This window comes from Hippoglossus hippoglossus, chromosome 10 (assembly GCF_009819705.1).
Source record: "Hippoglossus hippoglossus isolate fHipHip1 chromosome 10, fHipHip1.pri, whole genome shotgun sequence".
Taxonomy (NCBI): domain Eukaryota; kingdom Metazoa; phylum Chordata; class Actinopteri; order Pleuronectiformes; family Pleuronectidae; genus Hippoglossus; species Hippoglossus hippoglossus.
The window spans coordinates 26,318,021-26,338,885 of record NC_047160.1 but is presented as its reverse complement, the minus strand read 5'-3'; the positions used below and the strand labels follow the sequence as shown (position 1 = coordinate 26,338,885).

Genomic DNA, 20,865 nt, shown 5'->3' with positions numbered 1-20,865 from the left:
CTCACGCCGACTCACCCGCCAGGATAATTAAGTGCAAACAGCCGACTCAGTCCCCACTTGTGCATCAGCTCGACCAATCAGAGCCGAGGAGGAAGGAGCCGCGCAGGCCGTCATTTGCAGACCCGAGCTAATCCGTCAAATCTCCACCCGCGCCCTGAGACCCAGCTCTCAGCCAGCTCTATAAGCTTCCAGGTAAATCTCACCTGACAAGATTTATGGAAGTACATCTGTCTGCCGAGCTGTTGGTTCATCACCAGAGGAATTTAAAAAAAACCCCGGAAATCACAGAGTTTAAAGAGACGACTGAGATGAGGTTTGGATCAGAATCTGAAATTAGGTTTTCGTTACAGTTGCTCCAGCCAAGAATCGAAATATATAGAAACCTCAAGACAATAACAATAACTACAAATACATAAGTATAAAATAAAAAGACCAAGCCAACATATCCCAGACACGAGCACCATACACAATACGCATTTATGTAACATGTACTTTCACCTCCCATCTGCTAACATGGAGGAGACAGGGTATACTGCAGTCAGCCACCAGGGGGAGGTCAAGACGCTTAAGCTTCCCTATTGGGAGCTGTCATGTCGTCCATCTTCATGTACAGTCTATTGTCCCATCTGCTAACCTGGAGGAGGCAGGGTTTATTACCTATACTGCAGTCAACCACAAGGGGGCGATCCAGATGTTTTGGCTTCAATTTTGGGAGGTTTATATAATAGTTATATACAAATAAGTGCAATTAAAAGTATTTCTGGAAATCTTTATTTCTAAATATCGATTCAGTCCATTTAAAAAACTTTCTTTGCAATAATTTATTCTCTTTCACCAAGAAATCAAAGTTTTTGGGCTGAAAATGCACAAAAACCTTATTTTGTAAGATTGAGTTTTTTTAATATAATTGTGATTTGTAGTTTTTCACTGAGATTTAAAGATGCACTGAACTTCTGCTGATTTCAAAGTGAGGAGCAGCGCGGCTCGACGGAACTGCAACAGTTTGTGAGGATTACGGAGTTTAACGGGATTTGGAGTTTGATACTCGGGGGTTTTCTCCGTCATGTTAACAGATCAGCTCCATCAGCTCCATCAGCTCCGGCAGCGCAGCTCTGTGATGCAGCCGTTATCATCTGAGCCGTCGCTATCTGCTGCCGGCTTCCTGCCTTTACTCTTATCTCCTGACTCTCCACGTCTTTTCTGCGTGACTCCTCCACTCCCTCATCTTTTCCAGATTACTCTCCGTCTGTTTCTGCCTCCTGTCAGAGGACGAGGCAGTAAATGAGATTAGTGACGGTGGCTGAGGGAAGCCCCGGCCCCGGGCTCCCGCGGGCTCTCCACTCGTTTCTTTTGTTTTTTCCGGAGAAGCGATGGAAGTGAGGGTGACATTCAGTCAGTCAGGGAGGAAGACAAGAGGCAGAACAAGCCTCCGTCTGTCCGCTCAGCCGCCGCCATACAACACGCATCGGTTACGCTCCCTTTGTGAAACGATGACTCGTACAGAATCCAATTTCATGACACCATTAGAACAACAGAGGGAAAAAAGCCATGTGGAATAAAAGCCTCTCCTCGGCCACCGTGAACTCAGCGGATGTCTTCATTTTCCTTCCCGGCAGCGACATGGCACATACACATTTGTGCCTTCATGAATAAGCGAATACATAAATAACGCAGATAGCATGAATTATTCAAATCCTCCAGCAACCATGTAGGTGGGAGTGGAAGCTAACCAGCTCCGACAAGAGACTCACACGGGAGAAGTAATAAAGGTTCAAATAACCTCGGTGGGTCTGCGATCACTTCGGTTTAATCCGAAGATGCTGAGTGTGTTTCTTGGAGCCGACACATGTTTTTATGAGACTGTGCCGCCGTCGCAGAGCCCACATTGCTCCTGCCTCCTTCCTGCCTCCTTCCTGCTTCCTTCCTGCCTCCTTCCTGCCTCCTTCCAGCTTCCTTCCTGCCTCCTTCCTACCTCCTTCCTGCTTCCTTCCAGCTTCCTTCCTGCCTCCTTCCAGCTTCCTTCCTGCCTCCTTCCTGCCTCCTTCCAGCTTCCTTCCTGCCTCCTTCCTGCCTCCTTCCTGCCTCCTTCCAGCTTCCTTCCTACCTCCTTCCTGCCTCCTTCCTGCCTCCTTCCAGCTTCCTTCCTGCCTCCTTCCTGTCTCCTTCCTACCTCCTTCCTGCCTCCTTCCAGCTTCCTTCCTGCCTCCTTCCTGTCTCCTTCCTGCCTCCTTCCTGCCTCCTTCCAGCTTCCTTCCTGCCTCCTTCCTGCCTCCTTCCTGCCTCCTTCCTGTCAGGCTCTAGAGGGAAACTCCAGCGTCGTTACTTCATGCCGGACGTTTCCATCACTTCACACCGTTTATTATCAGATGATGATGATTCTCTTTGTTTGGACAGTTTTATGAAGCTGAGCTTTAAACTTGACAGCAACTTTAAAAATGTTTTATTTTATTTCCTTATTATTTTGATGTGTTGCTGTTGAAATAAGTTATTTTTTTAAAGCTAGGACATAATCACTATATTACATCAGTACATTATGTATCAGAACCAGCTGCTAATGTATATGAGTAACACCACATATCAAACATTATCACTTCACCGACTCATTAATATAATTTTCATCAAATTCAAGGACTGTCTGAAATCACTCACTAATCACTGGACAGTATAAGTTCTCTGTTTTTAGTGCTGTGTGAATGTTAAGTGATTTTTTTATACCTATATAGTTTGTTCATTGTTTCCCACAATGCATCAGGAAACATTGTGTACAATGTATTGTGTATTGTGAGAAGATGAAGATTCCACAGAAGAGGAGCGGGGGTGAAGACTACGACCCAGAAAGGTCGGCTGTGATTCAAAGGTCAAAGTTCAGCCTGATGTGTTCTGCTCCCTTTTGTTTTCAGCGAACTTCAATCCCTGCTTTTTCTTTTACCACGACATTAAATATCTATACTTCATTTCCTACGAGCTCACATGATGTTTATCAAGTAAAGAAACTTTCACCTTCAGGGAAACCACCAGACAAAGATTGTTTTTCACTTAATAAGACGCCTGGTTGTTCTGTGACAGCCGAACCTGTGAATGACTTTCTCCTCAGAGCAGGAATCAGATCCCAGCTCAGTGCAGCAGTTAACTACCAAGGTCCCTGGTGGCCACACGGAGGCCTCCTCTTTCTCTTTCTTCAATAATACCACTTTTGTTTGGTACAAAAATACTCTCTCCAAACCCGAATGGCTCTTATTGTGCAAACTGCCACTTGAACTCCGAGAGGAGAGGTCTTCTTCGTTTTTCCATCCAATCGCTGAAAGCGGCTGTGAGCAGAGCTGTCGGCCGTCTAATGAAAGACAGCGTCTGCAGCAATCACTCGAACATCTGCCGCTGCTTTGAGGCGAGTCATTGTCTGGTCCGAGTGTCTGTCCACTCCAGACGATCGCCGCGGGCTACGAGCCGGCCTCAGCTGGCGGAGACGGGCTCGTGTTGTACAAGGAGGGATCTGTTCGGCAGGGAGGAATCTGCTCTGTGGAAATCGATGAAGAGGCAGGGGTCTGGTGATGGTGGGTGGGATAGAGGAGGGAGGTCTGCGGACCGCCGTGGGCTCGCCAGATGATGCTGCTGCAGCTGGAGGCGAGAGAAGACAACAATCACTGGGAGAGAGTGATTGTGTCTGATGGTTTTCACGGTTTACTGACACGTCTGGTATTTTTCTCATGAAGCTTGTCAGGGTGTCAAACAACAAAGGAGACGTGTGATGATGTTTGATTTCGTCTGATTCATCAGGAGAAGCAGTTTAAACTGAATTTGTTTTTTATTATTCCACAAACTCTGAAGTTGAACTCCACACGAAGCCAAGCTGCCGATTTTCTTTGCCACAGGCAGCGAATTGAGAATCAAAAAGCGAGTTCAAATATTTCAACTCGAGCGAGTGAAGTGAATCACTCGCACCGGGCGACACGCAAATCTGTATCTCTGCTTTGACAAAAGAACTTCACCTCAGGTTTGGTGTGAATGTGCAGTTATAAAATCAGGAGATTTCAAGAATAAGTTCTCAGATAAAACATTAAATAGCTTCTTGTGCAATGGTTGGATTTAAAAATCACATTCACACGGTGTTGGTCTAATCAGGAAAAAAAGTCAAAGCAATTCAAATGTCACTTCTGTCATGTGCACAGATGTTTGATATCTTTCATGAGAGATAAACCAAACATCAATTTAAGGGGAAACGCCCACACTCACAGAATCTGGGGTTATGGGACGTGGTGGTTCGTGCCGCTCGGAGCAAAGCGTGTAACGAGAGGCCAGAACTTTTTAATCACTAATTAAAGGGAAGTCTTTTTCATTTAAAACCCTGACAAGGAGCAGGCTGCAGGATCTCTGAGATTCCATTTGGATAATCACTTCACACGTTTTGTACTTGGTGGGTTGGTTGTTGCATTAATTAGCGGAGCTGTCGTCCACCCACAGTCGCTGGTGGAACAGGAAGCTGCTGGAAACCAACAGGCAGCATCCAGCAGCGCCCACGATCGCCGCCGCCGACGCCAGCGTCTCCGCCTGGTTAACGCTCGTTGTCACGTTAAATTACTCTTGTTTATTGAAAACAGCTTAAAGCTTGTCGGGAGTTAAACAGAGAGGATTTTGATTTGGAGACAGAGGAACGTTCATTGTGTTCTTCATCAACAAACGGACAAATTAAAGAAGCTGCTTTTTTTCTCCTTGTCACATTCATGCCAACGTCTCCAAATCATTCTTAAAAGATGATTATTTTAGTTTCACCACGTGACGCCGGCTTCCTGCGACCCTGAGACTCTCGCCTCTGCACTTGAACTGATGCAAATGTTCAAATGATGCCTTCACTGACTCTCGCGCCGCGGGTGAAATCTAATGAAAGCATCTCCGAGTGAATCTTTTCCATGAATTTGCTTCATGTGATGTTCGGCTTCCCGCCCGCCGCCGCTGGCAGCTGCTGATGGAGATGATGGTGATGATGATGGTGGTGGTGGTGATGATGATGATGTAGCAGAAGGCCTGCAGGAGTTTATGATCCGTGCAAATGGAGGAATCTGCATATTGTTGCATACGAGTTTGCCTAATGGACGCCTACACACTGAGGTGATGATAATAATAGAACATGGAGCGCAAGCTAAATGTTGTACGACGCACACACACACACACACACACACATTCATCACGAGAGGAACATGGAGGATGGAAGGAAATGAGGAGGGAGGAAGCAAGGGAAAGACGAGGAAAGTAGAAAAGTGAGATGGTAAGGAAGGAAGGAAGGAAGGAAGCAAGTCAAGGAAGAACAACCAATGAAAGAAAAAGAAATCCATGAAGGAAACAAGGATGAGAGAAGGAACAAAGCAGAGAAGCTGATGAAGAGGAGGAAGAAGACCCAACCCAACCCAACACACACACACACACAGTTTGACCTTCGACCTCTCCTCTGTGCGTTGCCTGTTCCAGCAGAACTCTTAGTGTCAGATATTAAACTGCACACGAAACAGAATTCAGAGTTTCTCGACTTGATGCATCTCAGCGATAGAACGTCTGATTTGATTTGAGCTGCAGGAGATGTGTTGTGTTTTCTCCTCTGCAGCTACAGGAGGGATGTTGATGATGTTCAGCAGCTGTTCAACGTATTCACAGACATTTTCATTAATTCTCATCCCGTTGTTGTCCTTTTGTGTCTTTAATAGTTATGTAGCTTCCATGTGCGGTTGTTTAGCATCTGCTTGTATTTATTTAGGATCTTTAGTTGATTTTTAGTTGCATGATTTGGATTTTATTAACCTCGTGCAGCTGTAACATCAGACGTGGTCGGACGTGAAACTGGAAGAACACAAATATCTCAGGATGAAGAAGAAGACGAAGACGAAGACGTCAACTTGGAAACACGAGGAGGTTCCAGAGCTTCTGGTGCTGAGGGCCGACGCCGGTGTGGATGAGCTGGAAACAACAACACTGATCTTTCCACAGCAGAGTTTATACGTTGGACAACAAGCTCCTAAAACCTGAGGGACGTTCTAACAACGTTTATTTCTCAGTTTCTGAATCAGACAGAAAAACAAACTCCAGAAAACAGCTTGAGAAAGTTTCCAGTGTGAACATATATTTTTACTATTTGCAGCTACATCAGTGTTTCTCTCTGTTTCTCTGTGTTTCCAGTGTTTGTGCTGAGATGGACGTTCACATTGTGTTGACCTTCAGCTGCTGATCCTGTTCCTCTGACTTTATATCATTTCATTACAAACCCCCAAAATAACCTCCACAGTCAATGGAGACAAAATATGGATTCAAAGTGAAATTTAATTTTTCCTGCTGTTTTTCATCTGTGCCAGTTTTCACCGTGGAGCCCTCACCTGATTAGATCACCTGTCCACCAGCTGGTCCTCGTCCTCCAATCATCCCGGTATAAACAGCAGTTAGCTGACACTCATTGGCTCTTGGATTGAATTAGATCGTCTTTATCGCATTGCGGTTACAGATTTCCATCCTTTTACCTGTTTTGCTAACCTGTGGATGAGGCTGCTCCGTGTGTGTAGACGGGCTCACAGGTTTCTGTTGCTTCACAACAAACAAGCCCTGGTTTAAAGTAAAAGTACAACAAAGCTGCAGCTGAAGCTTTAAACTGCTGATGAAAGACAAAAGAGCTCAAATATTCATCTCGTTAAACAATTCACGCCTGAGGGGACGTGGAATAAAAGCAGTGGAATCACACTGAAGCTGAAGCCTTTGAATTAATGATGAGGAGTCAAATGTTGGAAACATAACCTGGAACATTCATGAAACCAGGTTGTTGCATTTGAGCCCAAACTATTAGAACTTAGCACATTCAGCTCTGGTTTGCATCGTGTGATTGGTCTGAGAACTTCTTGAGGTTTCAGATATTCAAACGCAAATGTTTTCATGTTTGCATCCTGAATTTTATATAATGAAGTGTTAGGAACATTTTAAAGGGGAAAGAAAAGTCTCATTGTTTGAAGTAAGATTTAGGATCCAGAAGGAATAAAACTCCAGTGAGCGAGGATTCTCCTTACTGTATATTTACGGAAATCTTTATTCCTATCACAACTTTATTCTCTTAATTATGCAACTTTAATTTTTTTCTTAAAAACATCCCTAATACTTCATGGACATTTCCATTCGAGGACCATGTGCATGTTCTCTGAGAAAAACTCAGTGAGTGACGTCTCGTTGTTCAACACATTTTTGTTCCGTCACTTGGAGCTCGAGAGTTTACAGCTTTGTTTTTGTGTTATATAATTAGCTAAGTACATTTTTTTTATTATTGTTGTTTATTGGGCGTTTTAATCTTATCCCAGAATACGACACAGAACTGGGACAAGTTTATATCGAGCAAAGAAATTCACAGTTGAATTTTAATTCTGCGTGTTGATGTTTTAGAGATTTAATCTGAAAAGGCTTTTTCCACTGAACTAAAAAAACCGAGCTACTGTACAACTTCGTACAAACAGTGTGTGACCTTCAACAACACACACACACACACAGACACACACACACACACAGACCCACACTGTGCATCATGGTCCGGCTGATGGAGGAGAAGTGCTGAGCAGGACGAGGCTGAGCAGGAGAAGATCGCACCACAGGGACAGAAGAAAGAAAAAGAGAAAACATAAAGAAAAGAAATGAGAAGCTGTAATTACCCGGAAGGAAAGGTCAAGGCGTTTGGATGGGTTTTTGTAATTAGCTTTATTTCTGCGAGCAGAACAAACAGAGCAGTCTTTTGTGAAATTGTGTTAGAAAGGTTACACAGACCTTTAAAGTTGGAGGATTAGCTGCTCACTTAAAGTCCCGGCTGCCGTCTGCTCACAGGAACCTCCTCGTCTCCTCCTCGTCTCCTCCTCGTCTCCTCCTCGTCTCCTCCGGACACCGACTCACGGTCGCTCCGAGGACAGAAATCAGGCTTCTCAGATCAGCTGAGCGAGATTAGGACGAGTGGGAATATTCACAAGGTAAGATTTTAATTAAAAGTCACATTACTTGATGAATTCTCAGTGAACGTAATTAAACTGATCCAGTGACTGTAGGGGAAAGTGGGTGAAGTACATTTTCTGCAGTACTAGTATTCCCACTTCTCCTTCACCCCCCCCCCCCCACTGTTTCATTACACCAGGAGTATAGTTTTTAATGAAATACTCAAAGTCCTGCATTAGACATGTGTTTAATGTGTTAACGAACATGTGACATCTGAATATTTGTAGAAACAATTCACACAAAAAGATGCGAAAAACAAAACTTCAGAAATAAAAAATCTGCGGGAACCGAGGACGGAAGCAAAATGTGTGTTTGATAAAATATATTTACTGTAATAAACATAAATGTTGTAAAGGAAGATGTAAAGATTATTTTTATATATCAAACAGCATAAAATCTGAATTAATGAATAAGATAAACTTAAAGAAATTAAAGGCCTCTATTTTAAAAATGAATTTTGAGGAACGTGTTCTCGTAGACGATGTGATGTACGATGTGTTGTACGATGTGTTGTACGATGTGATGTACGATGTGTTGTACGATGTGATGTACGATGTGATGTACGATGTGATGTACGATATAATGTAAAACCTGGTTGTGACTGAGCTGCTGTGTAAAAATATAACATATAGTCTGATGCAGAACAGCAAAATGTGATGAAATATTTAAACGTGACAAAAGTTCTGAGTTTGCTGCTCCGCCTGCAGTCAGATGGTAAAGGGCATGTCAGGATTTAGTTGACAACATATCACACACACGCACGCGCACACACGCACACACACACACACACACACACACATATATATACTCAGTTTTTCCTTCTTATTAATGAGCGCAGCCGCTGGCGCCTGTCAGGCCTCCATACGCACCGTCACAACCAGACAGCAAGATAATCATTTTTCAACCTGCTGGCATAAGCATTAAAACTCTTGTCTTACCCCCCCTACGTACACACACACACACACACACACACACACAGACACAGACACACACCACCTCTCTTATTGTTCATCTCTGCTCAGTGTTTCCAGATCTTTGGTCCAGAAGCTCCAGCAGAGTTGAACCACACCGGAGCTTCCTGTTACGACGGCTGACAGCGGTGGAGCTGCACGCTGTCACCGAGCGGCTCAGCTCCATGTGCATGGAAATACAAATATTTAAAATAAAATCATATTTTATTGTTCCTCATCGCCTCCTTTTCTTTTTTCCTTTTCTTCTGCCACGGCCCCCGATCGTCAGCTTCCTCCGACAGCGATGGCGACCACCTTCTCGCTGACTCAGGACTTTATTATTATATTTTCCAAAAGAAAATGCTTCACTCTTCAAATCCCAAAGTGAACAAACGCTGACATCGACACGTTCAGAGCTGCATTTATCTCTGAGGGAGTTCAGGGGCAGATTCAGTTTGTTATTCTTATTCTCACAGCGTTTCTGTCCAAATGGTCCAGGAACAGTTTTCCGTTTTCTTTCCGTTTCCTGTAAAATATTTTTGAACAACTGGAAATGAGAACATCTGAGCGTTTGGTCATCGACTTCGCCGCAGATCTGCAGTTATTTCCTCGTCTTTAGCGTCTGAGATCAGAGAGTTCGACTTGTTTATTCCTCCGAAAATCAATGAGCTGCTTTTTATTTTTTCAATCCCGTGAATGTTTCAAATTGTTTAACATCCTGCTGCTTAGTGTTTTAACTTGATTTGATTTGATTTAAAGTCGACTTGAGGGAAGCGCAGCAGCAGTGTCGCTGTTCAAACTTTAATTTCCGACACTGATGAAAGAAGAAAGAACTGGAACGTGAAACACGAAAACAGCAAAAGAACCAAACCCGCAGGGACGGAGAGTAAAAATAGGGAAAAATAATTAAAATCACACGTGCGCAGTGTGACGCCGTCAGTCTGAAACGATTCTGTTTGTGTGTTTGTGAAATGAATCAGCTTTTTCAGATTTGACAGTGATTATTCTCCCTGCCGAATCCTTTAAACATCCCATATTTTTATTCTCGCTTGATTTGTTCTTTATAATTTTTCGTTTCTGTCTTTTCCAGAGTTGCTTTACTCAGAGATTTCTTCAAACCGAGCCTGTCAATCAATCCCGCTTTAAATCAGCCGTCAGTCACTTTATACTTTGTTCAGGTGAGAAGAGAAATTCAGCTGCAGAGACCAAGAGAAATCAAACAGAGACAGAAAATAACAAATTAAATAGTTATAATAAAACGATGGAAATCCTCCAGTGTGCGTTTTGCCGCCCCCCCCCATTATCACCCATTAATTTCCACTTCATGACTTAATTTTTAAAAACCTGTCAAAGCTGCTTTCATCACCGAGCTTTCTAACAGTAAAACCAGCATCATAAAGTCCATTTAAAAGCCTTAAACACATTAATGAGCAGTAGATTGTGATTTATTTGGGTTAAATGACACTCCAGATGTTTCTGCTTTAAATCAAACCGGGCAAAGCCGGCTGCTTAAAATCTGATAAACATCCATGATCCGCCTTTTTTATTTTAAAAAATTGAAATCCACAGAGACCTGGAACTGTCTGAGCTGTTTCATCCCAGCAAATGTATGAATTCTCCTCAATTTAATTTGCTCCTCGTCTGCGGTGAAGGACAATGACGCCCCTTCACCGAATAAAAACAGAAACCAGCCTCTGAAACCTGCAGTGAATCCATGTTATCTCAGTCCAACAGCTAATCACTGAAGTAACTGATCAATATCTGTTCCACTGATACACCAACACACACAAGTCTTGTTTTTCTGGACCAATATCAGCATCATTAGATCAGATCAAAGTCCGGTTCCCTCGTCTGGTTTCTGTTTCTACTTTGAGCAGCTTCGGTTCCAGGTAGAACGTCTGTGTGAAGAGGAAAAGTTAACAGCTGTTGAAGGAGATCAGCCAAAAAGTCGCCTGGACGTAAAACACACCAATAAAACGTGTCACTGTTTGTGTTCTGTGATAAAAGGAACTAGCTGAACCGTAAACAGTGGAAATGGAGGACGGAGTCCGGGCCTGGACATCAGCTGTCTTCACAAAATATTGGTCGTTGTCCCAAGAGGCTAATTCATCGTCAGACGATTAACGGCTCAGATTCTGGCTCTTACTGCCCCAAAATGACAGAAACCATCTTTAAGGATCATATATTTATCGTCTACATTTTGTTTTGTTTGGTCCACGTCCCATCTGCTAACATGGAGGAGGCAGGGGTTTAACCTATACTGCAGCTTCAGGATGTTTCACCGTGATAAACAAATGGATTCATCCAAAGTGGAACAGTTACATTGAAACCAGACAATAAAGCTTTCAGCAGGAAGAACTAATGAAAACAATTATAGGTCATAATTCTATGTTATACGTTAATTTAAACCGTCACTCCGACCATACAGCAGCAGCAGCAGCCGGGTTAAAAGGTATCAACAGTCAATTATCCCCCTCACAGCTTCTCACGGTATCACTGAGACCAGACCCGGGGACGAGCCACTGGAACAGAAACGACCTCCGACCTCCCGTCTTTGTTCTCCTCACAAAGACGAGAAAATAACCGTGGGTCCGCAGACGCGGCGGCGGGGGGGAGATAACCGTCTATCATTCATATGCAGCTACTTGTAGAAGTGACTGTCGTTTAATGGACCTGCTGCGACCAAACACTATCACTCGTTCCAATTACTCCACGCCAAATTAAAAGGTGAGCTTTTCAGAAAGCATTAATGCATATTAATTAATCTGTCAGGAGGCAGGAGGACGCGGCGAGTGTGAAGACGGTCGACTTCTGACGCCGCGATGGCAATAAAACATTCCTCCGCTGTTTTTTTAATGATGAGCAATTTCTAGTTTATTACTCGCTGTTGTTTGCCATTAATTTTTAATCAACTGCTGCGGCTTCTTCACTCGGCTCCTCAAACGGCCGTTTTCCTTTCTGAGCTCAGTCGAATGTACGAACTGAACAGAACAACATTTGAACTCAGGTGAAATGGACGAAGGTCAAACAGAAACACTGGCTCTTATTCACAAACATCCTATTCTCTCATGAATACTTCAACCTAACCATTAATATCCACCTCAAGGTGGCGCTAGAAGAAAAGTCAGAGGATTATTAGGACCAACAATTTAACAACGCACTGAATTTCATGACAATTGTGTAATTATGCGAACGTACAGTTTTTAGAGGGTATTGTTTGTGTGGATATATTTTTTTTAGTTTTCAGAATACCAAAAAGCAACAGTACATTTTATTTGTAGCACTAACTCCGTACATGAATGTTTGGATTTACTCGTATCATATTGTTGTCAATAAAATAAAGTGTGGTTAAGATAGATATAACATTAAGCATTAAGGAAAGTGTGCTCCATGAAGGCAGGTGAGATTTAAATCAGATTAAATGGGAATAATTCATCGAACTGTGGCTCAAAAGTTGACGAGCATCAGTGTCTGTGTTTCTTATCGTAGCTGTAAACCATTCCTGGAGTATTTCAGATTTAGCGCTTGAAATAAAACTTTAGCAAATATTGATGTTTTACATTATTTGGATACTCACTTTAACCACATTAAATTGTGCTTAATGAGCAATTAAAGATTTTACAAATCCGAGAAACACGAGTTCAGATGTAAATCCACAGCTGCAGGCTGTAGAAGAAGAGACACCAGCTCCACTAACCACACGTTGGTCTTTTAAAACTCAACAGGAACCCACTCAGATACCAGCTAATGCTCTGAGATGGACCAATAAACTAACTGCCCCGACCCTCAGTGACCCTCAGCAGGAGACAAGTGAACTGCAGGGACTCAGGAAGATGAAGTGTGTGTGTGTGTTAGTGTGTCTGTTTGTGTGTGTGTGTGTGTGTGTGTGTGTGTCTGTTTGTGTGTGTGTGTGTGTCTGCGTGTGTGTGTGTGTGTGCTTGTTATCACTGGACGTTCTCTCCATGTTAATCCAATTTCCATTTTCCTGTCACTAATCTGCTTTACAGAAGAAAACAAGTCTGTTCCTCCCACTCTGGCCTGCAGCCTCTCAGTGTGTGTGTGTGTGTGTGTGTGTGTGTGTATAGTACAGTAGTTCATATAAAGTATAAATCCCATTACCACATGAGGTCATTCTTATAACTGTTTATTAGATTCATTGAAAAATGACTGATACCGCTGTTGTCTCTGTTTCTGGTATCGACGCCTCCTTCTCGTGTTCCCTGTGTTTCACAGCAACGACCTGGATCCTCCTGTTGTCCGACGGCTTCATTGAACTCTCGATCAGTTTCTCTATCTTTCATCCAGTCGATAGTTTTTTTTACATGTTCATTAGATTCAATTACTCTGTCGTCTTATTGCTCCATCAACCAACTGCTCTACCTTCCCATCAGTCACTTGTTCTGTGTCTTTTAAACCATTCGCTCAATGTTTGAATCGACCGATTCTCCGATTAACCGACTTCTCCTTCAACTTGTCAACCGCTCTGTTTACCAGCCGCTCTATCGCCGCTGTCGATCCCCCCCGCTGAGGCAGGAAGTCATGAAGAGGGAGACGGACCATGACAGCTTGACAATAGCTGTGTCCCACCTCAGGGGCTGCGTCCTTCAGAGGCTGCATCTGAAGATCGATGGCATCACAATGAGCAACTAGGCTGTAACACTTCCGTCAGATGTGTCCTTCCGTGCAAGGATCCAACGTGTGGATCCTTTCTCAGAGGACGTCTGAGTTCATAGGAGACTTCACTGGTGTGTCGGATATTCTTGTTTTCTGATTGTCATAATTTCTGTCCAGCAGCCAGTGTGTCAAGTATGGATGTGTGTGCTTGGATGGAGTCATTGCAATGGTGACAAAGCTATGTCAGAAAGAAATCTGTCTGTCTGTCTGTCTATCTATCTATCTATCTATCTATCTATCTATCTATCTGTCTCTTTGTCTGTCTGTCTGTCTGTCTGTCTGTCTGTCTGTCTGTCTGTCTGTCTGTCTGTCTATCTATCTGTCTATCTGTCTGTCTGTCTGTTGCCCTATATGCATCTTCAAATTGCTTGTGTGTATTGATTGGTCTATCGTATCTCAGTAAGTAGTTTCAATGTACCAACGGATTCATCTTTCAATCCGTCATCTAAGAGAAGTTGGATTGAGTTCATCTGGACTTGAGACTTGAAGATATTTCCCGTCTCATTGACGAGGCGTCTTCAGTTCTTACTGTTCCAGGTCTTTAACCTCTGTCGGGAGGTTGTCAAGTCCCTTGGTGTCACTTGGTTCATCACTGGTCCTGGTTGTTGTGAGGACAGTTCTTAAGAGTGAGGCAAAGTGTGAGTGGTGGTTAAATCTCCTGGGAAGGCCTGAAGGACGTCTGAAGGTCCACGACATCGTGTACATGTGGTGGACGGGGAGGACAGTTTGTCTTTAAGAGGAGTGAAAGAGGTCCTCTACGGCAGAAGAAGAAAAAACATCCCTCAACGAAGGTGGAGGTCAACGACACCACTCATCCTCCACCCTTCATCTCTTCCCGGGAGATTCAGCCACCACTCACTCCAACAACCCAACGACTGTGGTTAGCATGAAGAGCTAAGTGATAGGAAACGACCCAACAGAGGCTAGAACCTAGAAGAAGCTTCTTCGACAAGTCCAGTCGCCCTTGATGAGCCGGATGAGAACGACTTCTGTCTTTTGAACAAGTGAAGAATTCAACTGCTCTGTCAAAGTATTGACCAAACTTTAGAATATCAAGTTTCGAACTGATTCATCTATTTATTAATCAAATATTTGCTCCACTATCCAAATGCCTCATCAATCCGTAAGCTGATTCCTTCGATCAGTATTAATAAACGTCCTTTCATTCTATCTTTGTCTCTGATGTATCTTCCTATCAGCCGATTGATCTTTCTTTGTATTATCAGGTTATTCTGCACATATTGTCTAATGTCTCTTTTTGACCAATTCATCTATGAATCTATGGACAATATATGAAGACAAAATTGAGCTGCACACAGCTACACACTCAAAAACACAGAGTCAGAGATCATTATGTCACTCACTCAGCTATCGTCATATTGTCTTTTATTTTCATCCCAAAGAGAGAGAGAGAGAGAGAGAGAGAAAAGTTGAGTGTCCTTTTAAAAAATGTAAAGAGAAAACAGTTTGAAAAGCTGAAGTTCACCTGCAGCGTAGCAGCTTTGGAAGAGAGAGACAGAGCCGTTCTCCAGGTGGTCTGAAGCCCGTCTGGCTCTGTGATTGGTCCCCTGGGCGTGTCAATCAAGCCTGTGAAGTCAGGTGTGACTACCCTTCTTGCCTCGTGATTGACAGAAGGTTCTGCCAATTAGAGTCGAAAACACACACACACACACACACACACACACACACACTCAGTCTGTCTTGCTCTGTGAGCTGTCTGCTCTCTGGTTGTAAATATGGCGTCGGGGGAGCTCTCCTGGTCACCATGACACCCTGACCTGACCTGGTTGCCATGGACACCGCATCACCTCCACGTTGTCTCCAGGCCTGTTTCGCACACAGATCGTTTCTATGAACACGTGAGTTTGAGACCTGTTTTATGACTTATTGATTTCCTACGACGTCTTCATAATGAAATGCGACAGGAGACATCTCAACACATCTCAACACCTTTGATTCCAATGGAGCAGCTGATCTGTCGATAGGATTTGATAACGACATCTGAGGATAAAACAATAAGTATAATTTTGGGAACAAAACTTTAATCAATATAATAAAAGCTTAATGTATATTGATTTAATGATTATTCATGGTGCAGGCACAGAAAGGTGTAATAATTGGTTTGAATGTTCTACTTCAGATTTAGTGTTTTCTTCTTATTAAGAGTTTTAAACATCATCTTTAAACATGAAAGAAATAATAATGTGATGTTTATCATGATAATTATTGATATAGATCATATTGATATGAAATGTTTTTTATTTAAATAACATCTTTGAGTATAGCACCCATTCCTATCGAGGACTGATTGCCAATTATCAATATTTGATAAAGGTATTTGGAATTTCTTTTACCCTTCCTGCTCTAAACCTCATTATGGTGCTGGAGGAAAAGTCAGTGGATCACCACAGTCATTACGATTCATCCTCTGGGAACCATGAATATTCCTATATAGTTTCTCATTGGAAGTTTAGTCTGTGTTCAGAAGTGTTTGTTCGAGAAGTTTAATATATGAAGGTATTTTCTTGACAGCAGAAGAAACCAAACCTTGGATCTGCAGAGACAGAGGATTTACGAGTGGTTCCAGTCGGACAACAGAACGATAATCTGTGTGCAGTCAGGACCGAGGATGTCGTTAATGTCACGAGTGCCTCTTGAGTCTGAGGAGAGAAAAGGAAAAACATTTAATTTTGAATTGAAACTGCATCATAGTTTTTGTTCTTTCAAGGACGCTGGACGAGAGACACTTCGGCTTACTTTCATTTCTCCGAGCACTTTGACGAGTTCTAATCAATGTTGCCAGATCTGAATCCAAGACGCCTCAGCACAGCTTCAGACAGTCATCATGAATTTATGTTTTTTCTTGGGAACAGATTTTTTTACGAGGCTATTACACAAAGAGCTGTGATTGTAACAGATGAATAATTTGAAAAGGAAAGAGGTTTCGCCGTAGTCGTGGACCAATGACCTCAGTGTTTATTTAGAGATCAACGTCTTGTCAGTCTGATTTATTCACAGCGAGCAGGAGATTGATTCACCGTCGTATCTGTAATTTTTCAAACTCGGAGAACGAAAATTACCAAAAATGTTTCCAAGCTGCCAGAATCACTTTTACCTTCCTGATCAAATAAAAAAAGTACAGCAGACAAATCCACTAATCTTCTAATCCACGTTCCTATAGCTGAGAAGTTAATCAAAAGTTTCCTAAAATCCAAAATATCTTTGTTTATTTTAGGACAGCTCAATACGTACTATTTTTATATTTACAGATAAAAGCACGATGTGAACATTCATAACAGTGTTTCCATCACGTGGGTTTGAGTCCGTCTCCTCTCGATAACATGTAAGACTGATTGATACTGATACTGAGACGGATAATTCAGAAATACATTCACCCATTCTCGGCCTTTCTACATTTTTCCATGGTTGTGCAAAAATAATTTTTGGGGCGAACAACAAACCCAATTTCTAAAGAATATTTCTTGTTTCTTTGTGGAATCAAACCATTAACTTTCAAACTAATTAGACAGAAACCGTCAGGGACGCTTTGAGGCGGAGGAGCTGATCAGAACGAGCGTCAGACGTGAAACACTCCAGTGAAGTAAACCAGTTATTACAGTGATTTCACCTGTCAGAATCAGGAGACCGCTGCCACTCTTTCCTCTCCACCTCTTTTTCTTTTTTCTGTTTCTCACGACGTGTCAAAACTCTTCAAACCCACAGAGATGATTATTTTATTTTTTTTCTCCCCGCTCCCTGAGAAGCTTAGAACTACAATTTACCTTGTCTCCGTCTTGAAATGAAACTGCCTGAAGGCTTTTGTCTTTTCCTCTAAATGATAGTGAATAATCACAGACTCCTGATTTTCAAAAGAGCCTTCCAATCAGGGCTGACCCCTAATGACGGCAGGTTGACAGGCTGAATGTGCGGCGGCTGAAGAAAATCCAGTTCTGATGTATTAAGCTTTCATGTTGAGTTCCTGTGCACGACAGCCGGGATTGTTTAACTCCGAGCGGCTGTTAACGGTTCCGCTCTGGAATCTAAACATGTGGCCGACATGTGAGCACATGACAAGGACGCTGGTTTATAGACTCAAGGGGAAAATCCTACAGCTTCTTCACGCTCTGAAATAAAAGTAGAAAGCAATGACAAACATGGCTCACACACACGGATTAAAAACACTGGGACACACGTGTGAGGGATGTGTTACTTACAGAAGCCTGAAATAAATAAGTTAATCTCTTAATAATTAAGACGAGAAACTGTAAGAAATATTAAAACCTCTGCATTCCTCTGTAAAGGTTTATTTCACACATCAACGTTAATTAATCAAGTTAGATTCTGTTGGAAAAACAGAGCATGTGACCGGTTTTCTTTATTCTTGTCTATTTCAGTTATTTTATATACAAACATGGTCGAAAGAGAAAAACGCCACTAAAAGATGAAAATAACATAAAAGACACACGTGATGCACGACGATCAATTCAACGGCGACTGCACTGACGAGCGGCTCGTCGTCGGATCCAAGGACGAACGCTGTCGAGGCCGTTTCCAGGAAAAAGCCACAAAGCGAGGCCGAGGTTTTGAGTTCTTCTTCACAACGTAACACAAAGAAAAAGTGAATAAGATAAATAAAAACTCCATCGAGGATGTTTCAGCCTTTGGTGTCCACTTCTTTAAAACCCACTGAGATTCTATTGATCGCTGTGTTCAACGATCGCTCGCGGATGAACTCGATGTTTGGATATTATGACTATTGATTATTTTGGCATTTAGCTCATTGATCAGCGACTGTGTGGATAATAGCGCTTGCTCTTATTAAGAAGCTTCTTCAGACCCTCGGTTGTTAATCACCGTCAGTTACCAGTAATTTAAATTATAAACGGTGTCGTCTTTGTACCGAACAAACAGTCTCTGCTTTGCTGGTTTCTGATTTTATCTTCACCGAGTGGTAATTACAGCCCTGATAACGTATTGTGTTTTTCCATTTTGCATTTTAAAATCTATCTGGATTTCATCAGCTCTGCTCTTATCAGACAGATCATGTTTAACACTCTCATTCAGTGGATTGATGAGGTGAACATGAGCATTGTAACAGGTTTGGATTCACACAACCCTCATCAGGGGACGACGGGCAGGTTCAACTTATTTAACATTTACTGACGTCGGCTGCAAACTACTTGACACCAGGTCATCGGTGAAGCTTTACACACATTCTGCTCATCTTCAGGTTGAGACTTGAAAATGTCCACATGGTCCAATGTTCAGAAAACACTGTCCTCAGACTGTCCATCGCTGCAGCTCCTCTTTTCAGCCTCTGTCTCAAACTCTTGGTTTAAGCTCCCGTCTCTTTAAGGCCCGCCTCCCGATGCAGCCCAGTCTGCTCTGATTGGCCAGCTGGTTCACTCTGTTGTGATTGGTCAACGGCTTCCAGTACAAAATGTCGACCTCCGCTCTCTGGCTTCGTTAGGGGGCGTGTCAGACCAGCTGCTGGATGTCGTCCATGTGACATCACGATGTGGAAGTATTGGCTGGAATGATCACGAGACTTTTCAGGAGCTTCCAAGATGTCGAGCACAAGCGAGTCTAATGGGCTGTGTTTGTTTATTGTGCACACAGTGAAGTGACTGATGTCCTCCATTTGAGTTTAATTACATAAGAGGAGGGATACAATTTGTATTACCCATTTACTGTGGGTAATTAAGTCCAAATCCTGAAAAAGATGGATGACACGTAAATACCTCAGATACGAACGCTGCCATCTTGCGCCGATGATGTAATATATATAAACATCAGCGGGATAAGAACGATCTAAACTGACAGGAACCTTCTTTATTTAACGTGTACTTTGATTTGTTTTGTTTGGTCCATGTCCCCTCAGTTAAAACCATTTTAAGGCCTTTTTCTTATTTAAACAAAAGGTGTGATTAACCTTACCTACTGTTCCATTAGCCGATGGTACCGTAATAACATGATGAGGTAGACGACAGAGGCCTCGACGTTCTGCTGCGGAAAGAATGAAGGTTCTAATTATTATGGTTTTTATTTAAGAGCTACGATCATTCAAACAGTCTCTGGAGGCGAGTTTGTTATCAGAGTTAAAACCAGAGTCGTTCAGGTTCAAGTGAGTCAAACATTGTGTAAAACATGAAACGTTCAGTTTTACCTCTGTCTCGTTTCAGCTCTGACCTCTGACCTCCTCCTCCTGTTCCTCCTGGCAGATCCCTCTCTGCTGCTCTCCAGCTCGACACATGAATCTGGGCAGCGCTCCTCTCCGGCACCGACTTGTGACGGCGGATAGCGGAGCGGGGGGCTGGCTTTGATTCCCTCTCTTTTCACGCCCGGCTGCCTGTCACCTTCTCGTCTCCCTTTTTAAAGCCGGGCAGGAGTTTGGCTACTTTCAACGTGAGGAGGACAGAAAAAAAAACAGAGCGCGAGCGGGACGAGAGGAGGGAAGATGAGGGAGCGGCGGATCAGAACCACCTGGGATGGAGAGATAGAATTTAAGTCAGCCGCTAACAAATGTACACAGCTAACGTTTGCCAGGAGAAAGAGACGGGAGACAAACTCTCGACAGGGGACAAAAACAAACCTGCTATCAGGGATTAGAGCGACGAGCTGAGCCTTTCAACCACTTCCTTTCAGCCCCAAAATGAAAACACAAAAGAGGAGAAACAGTGTTTTGGATGCCGGGAGTTTGAGCCTGAAGAGTCGGCTGTCCTGTGACAGATAAGTCAGGGGGTTTGAAACGCTGCAGCCACCGCGTGTCGCCGAGCGCGCTCTCCGTCCACGTCTCAAGATAAATGAGCGTGTCTCTAATAAAACCTGAGCACATTGTTGTTTTAACAAAAGCTGTGATTTTATTAGAATCAGCGGCTTTGAGGTTTGACAGCTCCGACTTCAAGTGGGAACATAACTCAAGAGAAGTCCAGGATTAGCTGAGTTCCACCGAGTCTCCAGACGTTTGTTGTGATAGAGAAACGTCTCGACACACCAGCGTCACACAGAAACTTTGCATTTGGTCATATTTTTAAAATGCAACAACAATTAAATGGCATGTTTTATTTTTGTCAGCTCTGTGAATCATTCGTCGTGTGTTCAAGAACAATAAGAAACCAAAAAGAGAAAAATCATGTTTTTACTTTTCTACCTCATTAATTGATTTTACAAGATTCACAAAATGTCATAGAGTCATTTTGTTATTTTAAAATGTCAACGATGCATTTGACCCAAACCCAATAATCTT

General features: G+C 42.9%; 1 long non-coding RNA gene across 1 annotated transcript; it reads left to right on the top strand.

The window, feature by feature from the left end:
* The first annotated feature begins 595 nt into the window (after positions 1–595).
* Positions 596–19,037, top strand: LOC117769750. Its single transcript, XR_004615320.1, has 3 exons — positions 596–607; positions 14,362–14,369; positions 18,904–19,037. It is a non-coding gene; the product is annotated as an uncharacterized LOC117769750 (long non-coding RNA).
* Positions 19,038–20,865: the final 1,828 nt, after the last annotated feature.